General features: G+C 40.8%; 1 protein-coding gene across 2 annotated transcripts in view; it reads right to left on the reverse strand.

Annotated features, from left to right (window-relative positions):
- Positions 1–11,041, reverse strand: part of cntn1a (contactin 1a) — an 81,485-nt gene extending 70,444 nt beyond the window's left edge. The window contains exon 1 of one of the 2 annotated variants that reach the window (XM_036576311.1): positions 10,985–11,041. The gene's annotated coding sequence lies outside the window, so the exon portion shown is untranslated. The remainder of the gene's footprint in view (positions 1–10,984) is intronic. The other variant, XM_036576312.1, reaches the window with a different exon arrangement.
- Between the last annotated feature and the right edge of the window lie 7,992 nt (positions 11,042–19,033).

Below are 19,033 nucleotides of genomic sequence, written 5' to 3' on the forward strand. Positions count from 1 at the left end.
CCTCTGAGTTCTCTGAGCTAGAGCAATTTGCCTCCTAAGAACCGTGGGACCTGCTCATACTGTTGTTAATGCTGTACAAGCGGTCAGCGAGACTAGACAGAGAAAAATGCAGACAATGAAGTTTCACTGAACTGACGGTCCAGTTTTCTAAGACTAATGATTTGTATTGATTTTCTAAAAGGCAGAGGAAGGAACTTCTCTGATGGACACTACTCAGAAAACTCGGCTGATGGACAGAATGAGTATCCTGAGTATCTTAAAAGGAAATCCTAACCTTGGGCCCAATGATCTACAGCCCTGGAGGGTTTAGTTCCAACTCACCTGCCTCTGACGTTCAGATGCTCCTCAAGGCCTTCATTAAGTGTGTTAGATAAAAAATGTGTAACTAACACTGCAGGGCAGTAGATCAGCAGGACCAGGAAGCCTCTCTTCCTCTGTGTTTAAATAGATCATATGCATGACCAATTTCCCTTTAATGGTTTGTGGTCAGTGGTTTGTCTAAGTATGCTACAGTACTGTGCCACAGTCAGAGACCATCCTTCGTTTATTTAATTTCCAGTCAAAACAGTCTTTAAGTAACAGCTTCCGTTTTTTCAGGAGACTTGCTTTCAGTTTTTCAAAGAAATCTGCAGTGATATTTTTCACACCTCTACAGTTCAGTCTTAGAAGCTGGTTGCATTTTCTGCTTCTCACAATCCAAATAATCCTAAACACATTCAGTGATGTTGAGGTCTGGACTCTGGGGCAGGCAGTTGGTTGTTCTGAGAACACCAGTGGCTTCATTGTTTGATTTGCAATATTTTGTCTGTTTCCTCAATACAGGCTTCTTGACAGCTACACATCCTTTCAGACCTATAATGTTCCACAGTCTCACAGTGGAAGGAATTGTTTTATTGCTGGTGACAGTTTTGGTGGTCTTCCAGGTCTTGCATGTTTGTTAGGTGTTTCACTTTCTCTAATCAATCAACAATTTCTGAACAGTTTTAGAAACTTCTGTTTTTACTTGTTTCCCTTTGACCTTTCCCTTCCTTACACAAGTGGGTTATCTTATATCTAATCTCCTCAGAAATACCTGTTAAATGAACAACTTGTACCGTTTTGACTGGAAATTAAAAATCTTTTTAAGGCCATCTAAATATTTTTTCCTTTCTTTTCTACACTATTTGAAAATGCCAGATGCACATTGTAAGAACATGTTATGATGAACAGACCAATAGAAATGGTCCATTATTGCTTTACCTGAAATAAAATCTTATTACATGAATGTGCATGAAAGTTGAAAATGTATTTTTCCCTCTACACAGTTCCCATTTCTGAGATTCAAGGTTTTATTACAACAGCAATGATATGCAGCTCTAAAAATTCAGATTCATTTCAATCACATACTCCTTCTCTTTCCGACTCTGTTCTACAGTGTGGGATGAGCTCGAAATACACCGTTTGGTCACGGTGTATCAAACTCTCAAACAGCTTGATATCTCCAGAGCTCTCCTGCGTTGTGTAGTTGAAGCTGTCTGTGAGAGATAAGGTTTTCTATGCTCACTCAACCTGTGCCGTCTGCCTCACCTCCTACTGCCCTCCTCCTTATACAGCCACTACAGAGCCTACATAAATAATCCATCCTGTGAAACTGTCCTCTTCTCCTTCTCTCTACACTCCTCACTCTGAAAGCACACAACAGTCCAATGCATTTCCTTTCTCCAGTGCAACAATTAAAAAACAATCCATAATGCATGACCTGTTTAAGGACAAGTGGAATGTGTGAGTATAGATTTTGGTTCAGCTGGTTTTTGGACTAAAATGGACACCGTAATGCTATGACAGCTAATATTCAAACGTCAGGTGTTCCTAACGGAATGTTATGGTAAAGTTTAGTATATGTTTATTTGCTGCATTTGTTTTATGCAAAATTAAGTGTAATACTTACGTATGTAAACATGAGAATGTCTTAGGACAGTGTTTTTCAACCTGCAGGCCGCAGTGGTGCTGCTAGGGGACCAGAGACATTTTAACCATGATTTTTTTTTTTAAATTTACAATAATGTAGAAATTTAACCAAATGTTACCAAAAATTACTAACATCATGAACAGGTCTACCTAATTTGTTGGTCAACATCATTTATTTTTGAACAGTTTTAGAAACTTATATGTAATCTCCTCAGAAATATATGCATACATCATCTAAACCGCTTATCCTCCTGGGTTGTGGTGGGGTGCTGGAGCCTATCCCAGCTGTCACTGGGCGGAAGGCAGGATACACCCTGGACATGTCGCCAGTCCATCGCAGGGCAGACAGACAGACAGACATACATATACAATCACACACACATTCACACCTAGGGGCAATTCAGCATTTCCAATTGGCCTGACTGCATGTCTTTGGACATTCTTCAGCATGTCATCCAGCACTTGGCAGCTGTCGAACAACATCAGCTAACTCATTAGGTGAGTTAGAAAATATTCATTTATTTATTAGGGTTTTTTTTGTTGCCTTTTATTATTAACTTGAGCAAAACTAACAGGCTACATTGATTCTTGTATTATATTTGTCTGCACATTAAAAGATCTGGTCGGTAAAATCTTATGGGCCACAGAAGGTTTGCGGTCAGCTGTGGGCTGTGGGTTAGAAAAGGTTGAGAACCTCTGATCTAGGAGAGATGATGCTGAGAGATGTTCACAAGCTGCCTCATGCAAAGCTGAGTCAAGTCTCTGGGGTCCAATTCTAAGTCAAGTCTTGAGTATTTCAAAAAGTCTAGTGTAGTCTTATTAGCTGCAGGCATTGCATTGTACAAAAGTAAACCCCTTTTTGACACAGCTTTAAATAACCAGTCTTTCAGACAGAACTGGAGCGCTGCACGCAGTAAATGCAGAGTTTAACTGAAAGAAAAAAGTTAGTCTGTATTACAAGTACGCTAGCTTAACAGCTACGTTTTAAAGGAAGATTATGTGAAAAAATAGCTACTGTGCTAGCTAGCATACTTGCTATCTAATCTACATGCTAGCCAACACTTTCAAGTTGTTTTGCCTTTTTCCTTGTAAAAATCACATTTACTGCATGTTGCTTCTGTTCATCAGACTGAAGGTCTTCTGAAGCTGTACTGAACTTGATGCAGCTGTGAGCTACAGTAGAATGCCATTACAGTAGAGTGCAAATGAAAGTCTCTATGAATTTACTGCAGGTTGCCACTCCTAGTTTTATGTTTTGTTGATGTTTTTTTCTTAAGCTGAAATTTCACTTATAAGTCTCGAGTCCAAGTCAAGCTGAGAAGCCATTAAGGTCGAGTCTGAGTCGAGTCACAAGTCAGTCAACATGCTATACTGGTACACTTAAAATAGTTAATTAATCAGCCACAGTTCTTGTCTCAGTATTCGACTGATCGCCAAGGCCAGAACTGAATGTAGTCCATTTATTAGTGTGGTCACTGCATCGAAGTGGAGCATCTAAGAGTTACAAAGAGTGTTACTTTGCAAAGCAATACTCACACAAAGCAAAAATCACAAAAACATCCCTTGAGTACACTGCAAACACAATTAGTCTCACAAGTTCCTGATGAGTATCTCAGACACATGTTTACACACATGTCTCCCAGGGAATGACAAAGTGCTGAAATATGAATCTCTGCTAGGCTCGATTAAATCATCACTGTGTTATCCTACCTTAAGTGTCCATACTGGCTTATTTACAAAAAGCATTAATGTCATTTCCCAGTGGAACCAGAGTGGAACATAATCCTTGCTTATCTGTCTTTGCTTTTTGACCTCGGTGAATGCCTGACAGGGACACTCTGTTGCACTAGATGTTAAATTCCGTTCATGAAGTCAGTTCTTTGAACTGAAAGATATGAAGCAAAACCATTATTGAGTAAAAACTAGATCAATGCAGTCCTTTTGTACGGCTATAATTTTAGCAATTCCACCTTTTTGCACCTTTACCACAGAAAAAGTAGCTGGGTAATGAAGCCAGTATGAATAAGCACCATTTGAAAGGCTTTTCCAAACACTGAAGGGGGTTTCTGACACAACAACCCTGTCAGAGAAAAGTTTTTTTAAGTTTGTAATGAGCACAGGAAAGAGTACAACAAGACAAAATACTGCTACTAAAAACTGCAGCTGTCAATTAATATAACCAGCACTCAATGCTGTTACAGATGTTCTCTCCTTCTTCCATGTTGCTCTAGAAGTCTGCATCACAAAAGCTGTTTTCTGAGGTGGATCATGTTTAATTGTGCATGCATTTGTGTGTGTGTGAGAGTTTGTTTTGTGAAGGCAGCGATACACAGGTTTCTTAGGGTCCTTTATTCTCTCTCTTTCAGCATTCAGCAGCGTGGAGAGAAAGCGTGGAGGACCTTTGAGAAGCTCCTGAGGATGCAGAGCGGCATGGCATGGAACAGCAAAGCGACCCGTTTGTCGCGCTCGCCCACCGCGAATGCTAATGTTCAGACATCAATGAGCTCTTCAAAGGGGAATTCTGTGAGGGCTGCTGCCTTAGCCAAGAACACGAAGACCAGCCAGCTGAGGACCAAACTGAAAAGTATGCACACACATTTAAGGCCACTTTGCTCATTCACGCCCAAGCATGGTTTTAAATTAAGGCCACACTGGTGCAGAAGCAAAAAAACAGTATCAACCTTCAGTATTCTCACAATCCACTCATTACGAACACTTGTGTTTGTTCTTCATACATGGTGCATCATTAGCAAACCATTAGACTAACTTTCCCATGGCTACAGCAACTCTAACTGAATATTAAGTTCACAGCAGTGAGAACTCAGCATCGGGGCCATCATTAAAAAGGACATGAAATAAACAGTAGCCGGGCTAAGAAGAGAGCGCGTGAGTGATGGAGAGTTACTGTCCAGGGCAGAGCAACACGCCCATTCAAAATCAAATCACAGCGTATGAGTAAACACAGGGCAGAAATTACCCACTTACAGTACAGCTCTGGATATTTATGGCTCTGAGAGAATTATGGAGGCGAAAACAGACAGCATTTTCTTACTGAGGCCCAATTGTTGAAACAACAGCATAAAATGAGGATGGATTAAATAAGAGTGAGAGCAGATAGGATGGCTCCCTGAGTGCAGTATTATTGGTTCGTCCCCCCCTTCCTGCACCAGTAATGGGATTTCTGGGCTTAAATACGCTTCCGTTCACCGCTGGAGCCATCCGCAGTAGAACACTATCGATCCACAACTTCAGCCATCCGAGGCTGGGAGGAGCAGAACAGGATGCCCTAAATGTATAATGAGGCTTTTTGAGAGAAATATGACATCAGTAGTGTATCGCTATGCTTGGAGAGATCTTCATTTTTACATGCTCATGTTTATTACCACCAAACATCCACTACTAACTCACTTCCAGATGCAACTGCTGCATCATTCTTCATTACCCATAGCACTGGAAATGTTGATGGGTTTGTCTAAAGAAAAGTATGCTTAGCTACAAAGGGAAATGGAGAGGTTCAAATTATTGCCATATATTGCACTATTTTTTGTGCTTGGTGCCCTAAATGCTCTAATAAGGTTTTGGAGAATCAAGTGTGATTTAGAGCTTGGCAGAGGCACCTTCAGTGGGTTAAATTAGCCATGCACATGTCCACTCTAACAAAAGCTTTGAGCCACAGTAACTAGGCCCTGGAGCACTGCACCATGGCGATGAACCAAGATGGAATAAAGCCTAATTGGCTTAAGTTCAACACAACTGTAAAGCTTTTAAACTTTTAATTGTTACAGCTCTCATGCTACACAGTTTAATAATCCGCGATAAGGTTAGCATCTGTTTTTAAACATTAAATTAAGTCATTAACAAACGTCAACATAGCTCATGTCTGTTTATGAACTGTTTTAGAAAGTCCTGCGTGGGCCTCATTAATTGTGTAAGTAGTGTCCAGTGGTTAAGCACAAACTGGACCAATGTAGCCACAGTACAGTGACAGGTATTAAAGCAGAGTATGGCTGATACGGCACCTAACAATCAGTTTTGGTTATAATAATGAGCCTCAAAGCAAAAATCATCTTTGCTTGTTGAGCATCTTTGCTTACATCTTTACATGTTTTACACACACAAACTTTCATCATATTGTAGTTTCTAATGGAAAAAGTTGATTGGAGACAATTAATCAATGAAACCCCAACAATTCAGTATAAACCACATGGCCTAACATGTTCAGAGAGTACTAAGGTGCCTTTTAGCTTTCAGCCCTCTGATCTGGGTTGGCTTCATCCAAATGAAACTAATTACCTGTAAGGAAAACAGGGAGGGTATCATGTAAATGAACTGAACACATCCTCACTCAAGTGAACCCTCTAAAGACAATGTCTCAAATCATCTAATCGTAGCCATACAGTAAACCTGCCAGCAACAATGAAATCAGTGAAAAGACTGAAATTAGCACTGAGGAGGGCAAATCTTTTGTAATCGACTTCTAAAACAGTCCCTCATTTCCCTTAAGACCTCCATTGTATGACACGAGCTAAAAATACTGATTCTCCTCCAGCATCAACGATGAACTTCCTGACACTTTAATATCAAAGTTAAGTTAACCCATTTAAAACTAATATGTATGTGTGTGTGTGTGTGTGTGTATATAATATATATATATAGTGAGAGAGAGAGAGAGAGCAAAAGTGCTAAACTATTTATTTTCTATAATTGATGTCATCAATAAACCAATCACTTTAGAGTCTTAGACCTAAATCCATTACCCTAATAGGAGGACAGTAATCTGATTGTTGCAGTACCACAACACTGGCATCCTTGATGGACAGCCTGGCCGTCTTAAGAGGATCACTGCGTTTATCAAAAAAGAACATCACATAGATAATGATCATCCAGACAGAGCCTGAAACGCTCTCAAGCTCTCTTGCCAACTTGAATAAATTTAGCCAGACATTAAACAAAGACTCTCAGCAATATAATAACGTTTTCACGATTTTAGTCTTATCTCACACATAAAGATTTCTCTGAGATTGGATTTAACTGGACTTAGATTAGCCTTTCTCTAAACAGAAGAGATGCATTTTAGGTTATTAGTTTAATGACATATTCAGTAGTGAGAAGATGCAGATGGCGTAAATTCTGGCCTGGAGAGTTTGTTGAGAGGAAAAGCTTCACTTTGACATCTCACTTCATTCTGAGACTGGTGGTTTTTGTGCACGCTCCAGCATGTAACATGACACAGTTCCAGTAAAAGGGGACACCTGCGCTGAACTGGGAGTGGAGGGGAGATGAGAGGAAAAGCAGAACAGAACGACTTTACAGCATTAGTCTCAGGTGCTCACAGGGACGGTGCAGAATCAGAATGAAAAGCATGAAGGTGTGGGCACAGCGCGTGGTCACGATATGGAAACCCCACAAAGATAAAGCAGGAGAGACTTCCAGAACACACTCCCTCATCCACACAGACACACACGGAATCACCCACACATAAACACAAACCTGGATGCCTTTCCAAGAAACACACACCCCCACAAACATAGTGTGGCCAAGGTTTCATCCCCCACAGATAACACACGCGCTCACCTATGCACACTTCCTTCACAACAGTTCCATTTCGCTCACAACAATTCCATTAGTGAAAGTATTGATCGATGTTACAGAAATCGCTGACAAATCTCCAGGAGCAATCAAGAAAACAGGCTCACGTGTTTATGTGTCTCCTCACGTGTATGCAGCTTGTCACACAGAACTTCACAAACGTTACGAGTTTCACTTCATGTGTGTGCATTTGTGTTTTTTAGGTGCTTAAGCAGAGTTCACACAAGCTGTATAAGCTTCAAGGAGGAACACTAATTGTCCATTGAGAAGGGGTATGCGAGAGGGTATGTGTGTCCTAGACCTCATCCCTTTTGTTACGGCTGACATTGGCCAGTAGACAGACAAATGAGCACTGTCACAGTCAATCCCTTGCTGCCTGCCAAATGCCAAAGCTGTCAGTCAAACCCGAGTGGCTTCCTCCTCAGCAATTAGTTATCTTTATCCAGCAACAGTTACTCTCAAATCACATGGGACTAATCATAAATATAGATCAGGGCAGAAATAAAATGTCCACACCAGCGCTGCGGTTGTAATTATAAGAACAGACAGAGTCTTGTGTAACACTGCAGTTTAGAACATCTCCAGTTTCTCTTCTTTGGCATCACCAACAGTGAAAAAAGCTGCTCCTGTGACTTACCCTGACTACTCTAAGAGCCAGTTTCCCAGAATCAAATTAGGCCTAAACCTAGGCCAGTGGTCACCAACCCTCATCCTGAAGATCCACTTTCCTGCAGGGTTTAGTTCCAACCAGCATCTAAGATGCTGCCCCCTCCCTACCTAACATGAATACATCTGATCCAGCCTAATAAAGGACTTCTGAAGAAGTTAATTAGCTGCAGCAGGTGCAGCCTGTGGTTGGAATTAGATGGCATTGGAAAGTATATCTCGAGGACCACTAGCCTACACTGAACAGAATTTCCAATAGCACTTCACCACTGCACTACAACACTAGGCTAAATCCAGGTTCAGGCAAGCAGTGACATATGAGCCATATTTAGAGCCTCACGAACATGTCCAGTTCAGCACTGCTGCTAGACAGCTTAACACCAATAAATTAAGGCTAAATATTTAAATGAATCAGTCAGCAAATGTATTTAGGAGCCTAATCCTTGGTCTATGGTGGATGGTTTAAGTGTGCTGTTCAACAGGGGTTAGGTTACCGATAACATTAAAGACTGTGTTATTACCAGTGCCAGGCCTGCTCTTGCCAAATATGCCTCAGTTCACACATAGAAAAAAAAAAAACAGCACAAACATTAAACGCAGGCTTTTGGCTTATGATGTCTTTATACTCTATGAACTCACTATACACAGCTTTAAATGCCATTTCTTATTTCTTTATCTTTCATTTAACAGAAAATTACACTGGATGGCTTTAACTCTCCATAAACCACCAGGTATCTGCTAAAACACAGTGTGAATCAAGACATTTATAGGCTTACACAGGGGGGCCTGTGGCAGAGCTACAGGCATCAGTGTTTTATCGGTCATGTCAATAAACTCCCTCCTAAAGGAAATAAACTTCCTAGAAAGCGCGGCCTCTTTTAGTAACCTCGCAATAAACGTTATCAGTCATGATAACATCAAACCCCAGTCAAATGTGTCTCTTAACATAACCCTGACACTTGCGGAAGCGTACTGATTACATTTTTCATAAACAAGGCTGACAGTGCCGTGCTGAAAATGTGCACTTCATGACGGACATCACTTGGGATCTGTAACCCACATGGACTGACAGTCATTTAATATAAAATGCCGCTGCTGAATTCAGATATATCAGACATGATTCAGTTGGTGGTAGAAGAAAAACTGGTCTTCACAGTTACACTGATGGAGAAATAACCATGTCCTTTATAGAAGCTTAAGAACACAGGGGTCATGGCGAGCACTGGATCACAGATGACAGCAGAGAGCAAGGACTTGCTGCTGTTGACATTTACCTATTACAGAAGCCTGCTGTTTCAAAGCGCCAAGGGCAACAGGTCATAACTAATGTCACAATTCTGCTACGCAGTATGACGTCCAGGCTTGACAACACGGTAAAGACAATATGCACAGGCGTAAAACGCCTAAAGCACAAGGTTTTCAATGTACACAAAGAACATGCCTACAAGAGAGGCGCCTTCTAAAGTGGTTCTCTGCCATAGAAGCTCCTGTCTGACTATACTGACCTTAATGTAATGAGTGCAAGCCAACCGTCCAGAATAATCATCTCCCCCCTGAGAGAAAGAGCAGGGGCATAAGCCCCATCCCAGCAGGAGTCATAAAAAAGAGCTTTCTTCTATCCCCCATGTCTTTAAAGTGTGTGGACTACCCTCAGGGCACTGGGGGGAGGCAAGATGGCAGCGTGAGAAGGGTCTTAAGCTATCTCAACAGCACATAGTCTACACTACAGGGAGATAAGCAATTAATGCAGGCTAACTGGTCATTCACTTCCAATGTATGCATTTCTGATATGCTGTTTCACAGCACAATGCTGAGACTGGCAAAAAATGAGTCTAGCAGTCTATACTGTTTAATATGCATGCACTGATTGATAGCGGAATTGCCTCTAGACTGCTGTATGACTGACAGACATAGGTCACATGCTTTTTCAAGGGCAAACTTTTTTCATATAAAACAGCCAGACAAACGCAGACGTGTGAGATGGCATCAAATGTGTGAGATGATTGTAAAGACCAAGTACACCTGCCCTGCCTGAGGTGATGGAGAAAACTGTCACCTCATGTCATCACTGGTGGGATGGGGGTCATTCCTGGCACACCTTTGGGCTTTGTCATGACGTGTAATATTTGTTACACCTAATGTCCATTCCTGAGCTCTGTCTGCACGCCTGGGGCTCTTGGGAGTCGCCCATGTACCTAGACAGAGACTCCCTACAGCACTGCAGGAAGGTGATATGCCATCTGTCTTCTGAGTATACCCATCAGCCCTACTCAGCGGAGCAGCAAATCTGTTACTGAGTACATTTGTCCATCAACAGTTTGTTTTCATGACCACAATCCAAGAACACTGTCTGTGACAGTGGTCTATAGTGTTTAACTGCATCAACCCACTGAACAAGCTGCCCAAATCACCACAGTGTGCGGAGAGACAGGTGAAAAACCAACTGCCCCCCCCACCCCCCACCGCCAAAAAACACTCAGCCTTATAACCAACACATCCCAGACAAGAGGATACGTACAGTGGCAAATCTGATAAAGATGTCTGGTGTGATGTCCGGCGCATGGCCGTCAGCGTGACCCTCAAACAAGCCAAGCAAAATACAGAAAACATGAGAAATGCTGAAGTTCAGCCACCTCTACCGGCAAAAACAGAACACACGGCTCTGCATTGCGGTACCAGCGCCATACCCATCCTCGCGGACAGCACGGCTCCCCTCTCTCCCCCGAAAGGCCCTCCCTGAGGCCCAGTCACGTTAAGCTCGGGCCGGTAAAGGCGTCCTTACCTGCGAGAGACGGACGGTCCGTCCGGCGCGTACCCTGTCCGAGCCCCACCTGCAGCAGCGCAGCGTCGCCACACCGCCGCGCAGCGCGGGCTGCTCGGCCCCGGCGCGCTCTGATTGGAGGACGCTTAGAGACGGTCTCCACAGTGCGCTTTGATTGGAGGATGCCTAGAGACGGTCTCCACAGCGCGTTCTGATTGGAGGATGCTTAGAGATGGTCTCCAGAGCGCGCTCTGATTGGAGGATGCTTAAAGACGGCCTGCACAGCGCGCTCTGATTGGAAGGTACCTAGCGACGGTCTCCATGGCGAAGGGCTTTGAGAGCGCTCCTATTGGCCAGCGCGGCTGCCAGACACGCTTACGTGCCGGTTACGCTGAGAACAGAGCTGTGATTGGTAACGGTCGCTTCAGTCTTCAGCTGGACCGTTAAAAATCCATAACGTTGCTCTTCGGTGTTCACATGTAGTAATTCACCGACGCGCTGCGGAAACGCTGCTTACATGTTCTGTTCTCGGCCGTGTAGCTGGTGTGGGGTGTCGTGTGGGTCGATGAAGGAGAGACGACCCTCCACTCTCGGGGTGGCGGGGCATGTCGTCATGAAGGCTGTCACATTGCTGCGCATCAGATCAGGCGAAAACAAACACGCCATTATCTGTCAGGAGTGGAAGACACTGGTCATTAAAACTGTCTGCCTGTTAGAGTTCCTCAGCCCCATCAGTACACTTTTAAAGAATTTGAACTTTTTCCAGTATTGTTAAGTGATTACACGGATAAGTATGAGGGATGTTTAAAGAGTTCAAGTTTTTTAAAATGTACCATTCACTCCAAACAGTGCTCGGACACGGAGCTTTGAATTCATTCATTCACTCATTTACATATACGCACGTGTTCAGCAGAGAGCCGTTCAGCCCGTCGATTCACATTCAATTTATAAGGACATTTCAACCCAAACTGCTGTTTGAATGAGGTTCACTTGGCAGCCAATCAGAACAGAAGTCAGTCTTAAAGTCACAGTAACAAAAATGCCTGTTTAATTCTAAGGCATGGTGAAAGGTTTGTGAAATGGAAACTGTGAAGACGACTTGTGCTTGATCTTGGTAAATAAAACCACACAGGTGGACCTCCCAGTACAGACTTCAATAAAGGAAGCCCACATTTGTACCCTTGTCTACCTCACCATGTTACAAAAAATGAGATACAGGAGTTGGACTGAGAAGATATTTTTTGTACAGTAAATGTTTAATTTTGATTTCGTGATGGTTGGGGTTCTACGGTTTGGTTCATCATGGGCCTGAGATACATTCTGAGAACAAAGTAAAGGCCTTTTGTGGCTCTACACACCGAAGGATCTGTCCATAGATACTCTCTGACAACCGATTGGAACATTGCCATATTTACTTCATTATAGGTTCTTTTATGTTTAGGATATAATTCAGCTGTAGGCTTGGCATATTCATTGAATGTTAATAGAAAGATCAGACAATGGTCAGCAATATCCATACACAGAACTCCTGACTTGCTGTTCTTGCCCAACACATTTGTAAAGATATTATGCATCAGAGTGACACAAGTCTCTGTCACTTTTGTTGGTACTGATAGGATGAGATAGGATGAAAATAATGAGAATACACGGTATCAATAACATCACCAAGTAAATAACAGCTTTACCCTTCTTTAGATACAATATCAAGAACAATCACAGCCTCAGCAGAAAGTGCGAATAATTTTCACTATCACATCTTTCTTTATAGACCAATCAAGGGTAAAGAGACATCTGCATCTCTATATATGTGCTTATCGTTATTCAATTCGTACAGGTCAGCATTGTCTTTAGTCAATTATGTTTCAGTTAGCCCTGTTACATTAAAAGAGAAGTTGAGGTTGGCCAAAGAGATACAAAAAGAGTCTCACGCTATATTATCACGCTATAGTAATCTCATGGTTTTTTTTAAATAATTATGTACCAGCTTATGTCATTATTTGCAAGATGACATCAGATGTTTATGAAGTAAATGACACCGTATTGACATAAGGGTCCCTAAACTAAAGTGATGGACATTTGTTCCGTTTATAAGACTGTTGTAAAGACTAAAATCAGCTCAATGAAAATATCCTCAAACAAAGTGATGCAGCATAATTTACAGGATAAGATGTATGGAATTTAGCACTGTAGTTTGAGGGTATTACAATCTTACACATAATGCATATGTTTTATTTCAATTTACTTCTCAAACCATCTGATGTCATCTTGTGAAAACTAAGCATGTGCAGTAAAGTCCATATGCACACAGTTGTATGCAAGAGCATGAGCGCTCCTGGCCAAATGACATGTTATACATACAGACAGAGAACACACTTCTACATATGGGGCACAAAAAAACATAAAATGAGACGTGCAAAAGTTATGGCACATTTTATATTTTATGTTTTTTTTAACACATTAAATTCAGCAAGCTAACAAGAATTGTGTGCTACAAATTATAGAAAAATGCCATATTCAACTGTATTAGATATTATTAGACATCCTTTAAATAAAGTATTACCAAAAATACTGAGTATGGCTTTAGGATTCTCTACACACCTCTACTGTTAACTGTCACACATGCTGTGTTAACTGTCACACATTCTTTTTGTTCAAACAGCTGTAAAGATTAAATTGTTGTTGGGTGTGATTGTGGTCTATAGTGTAGGTTTATAAAGTAGGTTTAATACTTGATGTGTCTGTATGAATCAAAAAGTGATGGTGATGTTTTCTATGAGTAGAAATCCTAAATGTAAGCAGTTATTCAAGTGTGCACATCCGTCGAGGAAATCTCTGAGATGAAAGATCTTTCGGGGGCTAGAAATGGGGGAAGGGGGTTTGAGAGGCATAAGGGCTATGATCCTTGATTTAGTCTCCACATATCAGTGGGAGGGCCTCTATCAGGGGAACACCCCCTCCCCACCACGCCACACATACACAAATCACGCCTCTCTTTCTCCCCTTCTTCTTCAGTGAAATCCATGGGGGGGGTGATTTTGGGGGCAGTAATCCCATCCCTGTCATCGGAGAGGGGGTAAAAGATGAGAGGAGAGGTTGGGTGGGGGATGGAAAGATGGAGAGATGGAAAGAGGAGAGAGGCTTGGAGGGCATTAGTGTCAGATCAATAGAACAAAGTGCTCACACTTTATGTATCACCCACCCACCGGTGCGGATCATTGGGGACGGGTGAAAGTGAGGACCCTCAAGGATTTATCCACAACCTCACCTCTTCCACTCTGTGTCAGAAACATGTCTACCACCTCCAACACAATAGCAATAAATATAGACGGTCTTCTCTCACCCCCAGTGAAAACTGACCCCCAGGTCAGCTACTGGTTTTAGCTCAGACTGGATTTTGCATTTATAGAAAAATTCTAATTGATCACAAGGACAGAATTTATAGAATGTGTCAAAAACGCTGTCTGTTTCATCAGACGTGGTCGTGTTGCCATGCCATTCATCTGCCATATGGAAATGTCAGTGAACAATCATCAGCAATTAGCTGATTCATCTTTCAAAGCCACCAAAGCAAAAGGCCAAATTTGCATAAGGATACAAAAGGACAGACTTACATCAGAGACACAGGCTGTACAAGCCAATGATCACGCCTGAAAAAGTGTTCATTACTATTAAAGCTCTCAATAATCAATCATTTTCATTCAGTATACTCTTTTTCGTTATGCAAAAGAGATTTTTGCATTTTTTAAGTTTTATGGCCAGCAAAGGGCCTGTTAACCTCCTATGTGTTCTGTGTGAGTCAACGCATCCTTATAATGATGAATGAAGACTGTGTAGTCTTTAGGAATGCATTGATATGGGAATGGTGGGTCCATCCGTCTTGGGATAAAGTGGACTTATTTTGTTCTTGACACCAGCTGAGCGAGGTAATCCATCTGAGGTAACTGAGAACTGAACTTTTTTCTGTCATTACTGAAGATCAACAAAACCTTCAAACATCAGAAACAGTCTTTTCTCTATGTGTTAATAAAACCTGTTCACTGTCAGTTGAGGATCTAATTGATTCTTTCCATGATGGTTTAACTGGGGGATTATTTGTTTGTTGGTGTTCATTGGTTTCAAAATGTAAACATCCCCTGAAGGCAGATCAGAATGTTATTAATACTATATTAATGTATGTTTTCATTTAATTATAAAAAATGGATGTATGCTTTTGCTTTATATAATATAATATGTATATAATATATATAATTATAGTATGTATATAATAATAATAATAATAATAATAATAATAATAATAATAATAATATATTGGGCATTATATTATCTTGTGTTAAATTTGACCAAAAAGTTATAAAATATAATAGTATTTATTAATATATATCATGCATAATGAATGGCAATGAACATACAATAAACTAAAAACAAAGTTCAGTTTTCCCCCATTTCCTCTCTTTATTTATATGTTCTGAAAACATCTCAATCTGGTCTGAGGCCTTGTTTAAGCTATGTCTGGGCTCAGACTCGACTACTACAATGTCTTGGTCTTTGACTTGGACCCCAGATCTCAGTCTTGAGTGTTACACTAGAAATTGGGATTAAATCTATCTGGATTAGTGTTATGGAGAAATATAACATTAATTTGTAGAGAATTACACATGCATTAATAAAACGTAGATATTTTAGCAGAGTAGTACAATAAGTACATCATCAAATGTCAGTTTGAAATATCAGTCAAATCTGTCTAATGCCAATCATTTTTCTGCAATTATCTGCTAATACCAGCATGATGATATCGTTGTGCATTACTTGTAGTTTTATAGATTATTACATGTCAAAATACAGAGGCTTGGTTCATCTAATGTACACAACAAAGGTACAGCTTTGAATAGAGGAATCAGTGTACATTATAAATCATTACTTACGCACAGACACGCACCCACACAAATGTTCAAGCACATACACAATCCCAGGAGAGAGGACAAGAGTAATTGAGCCATGGGGGGGCTGACTGGTGTTTGAGTTCAATGAGGGGCCTATGTTGGCATGGCGACAATGATCACCAATCAGCCCTGATATAACAGGATTTCAGAATCCATTCATTTCACTAAAAAAAGAAAAAACTGTGTCCCATCTGGAAGCTGCTGTAACTGGCCAAAACAGTACTGTATATACAAAGAAAATAAACATATGGGGCCTTTGCTGTTAGACTAGTGCAGTGTGGATCTTTGAACTCTGATTGGCGTGTTTAAATGCTGGGGGGTGAATGTTGCTAAGACACAGAGATGGGAGCAAAAGCCTTGTGAAAAAAAAATACAGCAAATAGAGGCGGAGTGCTGAGTTATTTCATCAGCGTTTCAAATAAGATTAACTTATGCATTTTCATTTAGCTGTGATGACAAATGAAAATTGGGCTGCTTAAGCCAATTAAGCGAAATTAAACACAAAGAGGCAATTAGTTTGATGAAGAGGTAATATGAAAACCTTATGAGAATTACCATACTTTGGAAAATGTAACTTTAAGATTAAAAGACTGCATCACCCTCGAATGTTAATGCTGCTAATAATGAATGAAAGCTATAGAAAGCAGTTATGCAGATGAGGACACAGTATATCCACTAGACTCCATGCATTGTTGTCAGTATTTGGTGGAAATTCTTCAGCTGCTGCTTTAGAGAGGAACTAACTTGCATAACTAATGCATGGATTGGGTGCTGTATGTATTTTCACTCACTCCCACCTAAATTAATCACTTTTTTGGTGTGTAAAAGCCTCTATTGTGACTGGCATAAATGTATGTCAGTTGACATATTTCACCTTATTTTCACACCCCTACACTAGATGGCACTAGAGGAGTGGCTCCAGTGGAACACTAGTTCAGGGGTATTATATGTCAACACTGATGTTCCACCAGCTGCCATTCTTTGCTATTAAAACTGAAGTAAAATCTTAGTATATAGTGAAAAATGATATATTCAGTGTTTACATGTTGGCAGTTTAATAAATGCAGCTAGTGGGGTGGGATAACGGGATACATTTGGGAAATATAAGAAATTGTGTTCACCCTTTAAACTCTGAGTTCTAGTACTTCACTCATAACTACATAACTTACATATTAGTTTAGTAGTAGTTAATGAATAATTTATTATAGGTATTTAAAAAATCTATCTTAAGATTAATGACTGAATAGTACGCCTAGGGTTCAAGAGGTTAATCAGAAAAGACCACAGCAAAATCATCAAAACAATAGTTTGATGATAAAAAAATCAATTTGAGAATTGCTTGGGAAAGCCCTCACACTGATCCAAAGAAAACAAAATCTTGGCTTAGGCAAGATCAGACATACTACAAGATGGCTGTTCAGAACATAGTACTGAAAAAGACTGTGGGTGGCTGAAATGTGTTTTTGTACTATGTTTCCTTATTAAAGATCTTGCTTAAGCCATTTTCAGCCTCCTTTTTTGATTAGCATGCTTTTCCCAAGCAATGTTTTGTGCTTAATCAGCATAGGAAAAATACAGAGAACTGAGAGTTTGTCCACACCTGAAGTCTCGCTCAGTGCTCTGCTGTATCAGCTCCACTCTGTGCTGAAGCGCGTAGGTTATCTGCCATCTTGACTTCAAGAAACCGTATTTTGAAGACCTGGATCCATTTATTCAGGAAATAAAATGTTCAGGAACAGAAGGCACAGAGCTCTTGCCAACCAGTTAAAGAGGGTCCAAGAGACACCCACCAGACGTCTGTGCTTCCTGACACAGTCGCTCTGTAATCATCCAACAGATGGCCCAAGGTTTGCTCTCTCTGCTTCAATTACTGCACAAATAAACCAATGACAGAAATAAACACATCGTCAAGGTTCACACACTTGGTATTTTCTCCTTTACTGCTGATGTAATGTCTTCATTGGACTGACCCCTCTGCTCTGTGGGTCTCTGTGTGTGTGCGCTGTTATACGACCACCACGGTGCATCAGCAGAGCTTTTTATGTATTTTATCTTTCTTCCAAAATCTCTCAGCTCTGAAAATAGCCCTCATTTGAACAGCGGGGGAGAATGGAAAAATCCCACCCATCACACAAACACAGCCTATCTCACAGTCACACACACACACACACACACACACCTCAGTGCGCTTTTTTCAAGGCCAGGGAATACGTCAGACTCACCTCTGGCAGATTAACTATAGTTGCATTTACAGTTGCCAAGCAAATTTTGTGCTTGCACAAACCATTATGGTACAGCTCTGCGCAAACGTCAGAGACCACTCGTCATTTCTTCAATTCACAGCCATTAAGTTATTTATTCTTAGAGCTTTCATCTTTGAGAGAGACGAGAAAATGAAGCTACACTCTTACTGGAGATCTGAAAACATCCACAGTTGTTTCTGTCCATCCTTCCACTGTGGGAAGACAACTCAACACTATGAGTCTGAAAGGATGTGTAGCTGACAAGAAGACATTACTGAGAAAAGGAAACAGATAAAAAAGAACATTTGCAAATCAAACAAAAAAGCTGCTGGAGTTTTCAGAAAAATGGACTGACCACCCCAGAGTCCAGACCTCAACACCACTGTGTGTTCAGGATTGCAGCAGAAAATGCAACCTTGCAAAAATGCATCCCTGCAGAATTTCTTTGAACAACTGAAAGCAAATCTCTTAAAACTAATAGAAGGTGTAGTAAAGGCAAGGGGTGGACACATTAAATAGTGAAAAATTATCAATGGCCGTTTCGACAGGAAATAAAATAAATGAAGGGCGCTCTGTCTTTTGTACAATACTGTATGTGTTTACAGCACGTGTTGAAAATGGGACACTGGAAACTGAACCCATGTATAGAATTTAACATGTAATATTTAACAAAATAATAATAGTATGATAATAATCATATAACTTTGTTAAGATAAAAAACAAGCAATACAGGTTTTATACATGTTAACTTCAACCCTTTGAATGATGTAGATGAACGCTGAATAACAGTGACATTCCACCTAACATAAGGTTTCACGGGGGCACTGTCACATAGAAATCAGATTTACTGTATGTGTGGAATAGAATGAAGACACCATGAGAAAAAG

The sequence above is a fragment of the Colossoma macropomum genome, unplaced genomic scaffold (genome assembly GCF_904425465.1).
Source record: "Colossoma macropomum unplaced genomic scaffold, Colossoma_macropomum, whole genome shotgun sequence".
Taxonomy (NCBI): Eukaryota; Metazoa; Chordata; class Actinopteri; order Characiformes; family Serrasalmidae; genus Colossoma; species Colossoma macropomum.